The following is a 3,444-nucleotide window of genomic DNA, read 5'->3' on the forward strand; positions in this document are numbered from 1 at the left end:
AGTAGAACTAATAGTAGATAGAGAAATAGCTTACGTTAATTGTCCTTTATGATATTCATTTTTAAGTTTTAAAATTTGACAAGTAACTTAATCCATTTTTACTACTCTTTCAACTAAAGTATCAGATAAAATTCTAAATAATCCGATTAAAATAATTAATTGAATTTGAGGTGTCACAACTCTCTCCCACTTAGAAGAAATTTCGCACTCGAAAATTACCTGAAGGAAATAGAGTCGGATACGACTCTTTTATCTGAATCTCCAACTCCCAAGTTATCCTCCCACCATTTGGTCCTCCCACACTACCTTCACCAAGGAAATCTCCTTATTGTGAAAATGTTTCACTTACTGATCCTCTGTCTGCATGGGTGATACCTCAACAATCAGGTTCTCTCTCACCTAACTATCGTCCACTTGGATTATATGAGAAGAATATGGAATGTATATCTCAATTGAGACACATAAAAAACATCATGAAGATTAGCAAGAAACAATAGCAAGGAAATCTGATAGGCCACCCCTCATATCCTCTGTAAGATTTGGTATAGACCAACAAAATGTGGCGTGAGCTTTCGAGACTTCAAAGCGCGACCAATTCCAATTACTAGAGTAACTATAAAAAACACATTGTCTCCCTCTTGGAACTCAAGTGTTTTCCTCCTCTTATCATGGTAACTCTTCTAGCGAATATGCGAAGCTTTCATCTTCCCTTGGATCATCTTGATCTTCTCAGAAATCGATAACACCAAAACACACTGCATATTTGATTCGATTTGCACATGTTTTATCATTGTTTTACATTTATTTATAGTATTATGTTGGTATTTTGTTTGTGTTTCAGGTACCTAATCATATAAGAGTCATTACACGAAGAAACAAGACGAATCAGACCAAAAATGGAGAAAATGGCATAATTTGCACTCACGATGCTCAACATGGCGCTCGCCACAGAGGTGGCCGTGACGCGGCAAGTGAAGGCCACGTTCTAAAATCCCAAAGACTGAGTCCAATAAGATTTGAACCTGTGGCGTTCGCCACAGGGGGTGTGGCACTCACCACACCTTATAAAAATGCAAAAATGACAAAATTGTTGGGACGGTCTCCCACTTCTTACCACTTTTTCTCACACGAAACCAAATACTTTGACTCCATTTTATATGGTCCTGGAACATTATAAATACTGACTCATTTTTAAAGGGATCCAAGCTTAGTGCAACATAAGCCATATAATTCACAATTTGGAAGCTCTAACTCTTCACATTAGGGGGGGTTATCTCACTTGTCCTTGTATTAAGTTTGGAGCATTTACTTTGTAGCGGTTAATCTTGCCGGCATTATTTTCGCATTCAAGTTTTTCGTTGATTTATTTTTGTACCAGATTCAAGTCTCCATTGGAGCATATTTTATAATTAATAAATTTGTATTATATCGTTTGTTCATTTATATGCAATTTTATTTGTCTTACTTTTCAAAATTTATCTATTTCAAGCTTTACTTTCTGCATTGAATCATTATATTTTTATTAATTGCAAGTTCTTGTCTTACTTTAATTTACAAGTTTAATTCACCTATCACATGCTTTAATCTTAATTGTTATACCTAATATGTTTAATTCCAAGTTTCAACTGCATGTTTCTTTGTCTTCCATGAATATGTCAGACTAAATTAATAGTGCTAGAATGTGAAGACCGTTGATTCAACGGTACTCTATATGTTACACCTTTAGAAATAATCTTTGGACTGTTTTGGTTTTATTTCAATTTTGTGTTATAAATTTTGATTCGGTTACTACGAAAGTAGGACCGTAAATACACCGGATAAGATCGAAAGTCATATGGTACTAAAGATTAAATTGTTAAGTTTTTAATTAATAAATAACACGAGATCACTTTATTGATTGAATAGGAATGTTTGATATTTCTAGAAAGTGATTTTAAAACTATTTTCGGACGCGTTTATAGGTTTAGGATCCGGTTGGCCGAGCGAAAGCCAGGAAACCTTTAAAGTCAAGTTTTCCAACCAAAACCACTTTTTAACTAAGTAAAAGAATATAAATTCCAAGAAAAGGTTTTTCTTATTTAACGCAAATGCATCGGGTACGCGAGAGCGAACGGTATAAAGTAGAGGGTAAAATCCAGTTCCAAATACACGAGAGTGACGATTCCCTTTTAATTAATTATTTTTCAAGGAAGAAAATTTTGTCCCAAAGGTAGTTCAGTTTAGGAGTAATAAGAGTATCATTGGTCAATTAGAGTCGCATTCCAGTATTACATCTTTGAATTCATTCAAGTTTATTATTTTATTTTTCTTATTCAAATATTTGTTCATATCGCCTTAGGTAAACACTGTAGCAATAGAAAACGGTAGATTGATTGTTAGGTCTTTGTGGGTTCGAGAACCTTTTGTATTACTTTGATAGACTCCATATACTTGCAGATACAACCAATCAAGTTTTTGCGTCGTTGTCGAGGATCAGTTACTTCAAATATCATAACTCTATTGTTATACCTTCTAGATTAAGGAAGCCTTTTTCTCGGTCAGTGTGAACGACTCGTAGTACTGGAAATTTAGAAGACCCAATAGCTGAACTAGAGAGATACGCACGTGCACAAATTTTTCTCCAACGAATCAAAGGAGAAATGGCAGAAGATCAAAATCGTAGTCCACTCAAGGATTTTTCCTTACTCTCTAACTAAGAACCTCATTCAAGCATTGTTAACCCTGCAATCACGACTAACAACTTTGAATTGAAATCCGCTTTGTTACAAATCATACAACAAAACCAGTTTGATGGTATCCCAACAAAGAACCCAAACCAGCATCTAAAAGTGTTCGTTCAACTAGATGACATACTAAAATCCAATAACGTTGCTCCTGAGGCGATACGTTTACGTTTATTCTCTTTTTCCCTCAGAGACAGAGCACGATCATGGTTACATTTCCTCCCAGGCATTTCAATAACTACTTGGAATAACCTGAAGAAAGTATTCCTTGCTAGATACTTTCCACCAAGCAAGATCGTTGTCTTGCGGAACCAAATTACCAGATTAACACAACAGGATGGTGAATCTCTTTTTGATGCTTGGGAGAGATAAAAAGAACTATTAAGAGTTTGTCCATACCACAGATTAGAATAATGGTTGATCATTCATACCTTCTACAATGGACTTCTCTACAACACAAAGATGACTATCGATGTTGCCTCCACCGGTGTGTTAATGAACAAACTACACCCCGAGGCATGCACACTAGAAGGCATGGCTCAAAACCATTACCAATGGGGTACTGAAAGAGCACAAGTAGAAAAGAAAGAAACAAAAGGAGGTATATACAAAGTTAACAGCCTAGACCATATGAATGCCAAGATGGACGCCCTAGCCCAAAAGGTCGAAAGCTTAGTCATAAAACCCTACAGCTACCATAGTTGCAATACAACCCAGATGC

General features: G+C 35.7%; 1 non-coding gene across 1 annotated transcript; it reads right to left on the reverse strand.

Annotated features, from left to right (window-relative positions):
- Positions 1-3,022: 3,022 nt before the first annotated feature.
- Positions 3,023-3,130, reverse strand: LOC127099333 (small nucleolar RNA R71). Its single transcript, XR_007793849.1, has one exon. It is a non-coding gene; the product is annotated as a small nucleolar RNA R71 (small nucleolar RNA).
- Positions 3,131-3,444: the final 314 nt, after the last annotated feature.

This window comes from Lathyrus oleraceus, chromosome 6, assembly GCF_024323335.1.
Source record: "Lathyrus oleraceus cultivar Zhongwan6 chromosome 6, CAAS_Psat_ZW6_1.0, whole genome shotgun sequence".
Lineage (NCBI taxonomy): Eukaryota > Viridiplantae > Streptophyta > Magnoliopsida > Fabales > Fabaceae > Lathyrus > Lathyrus oleraceus.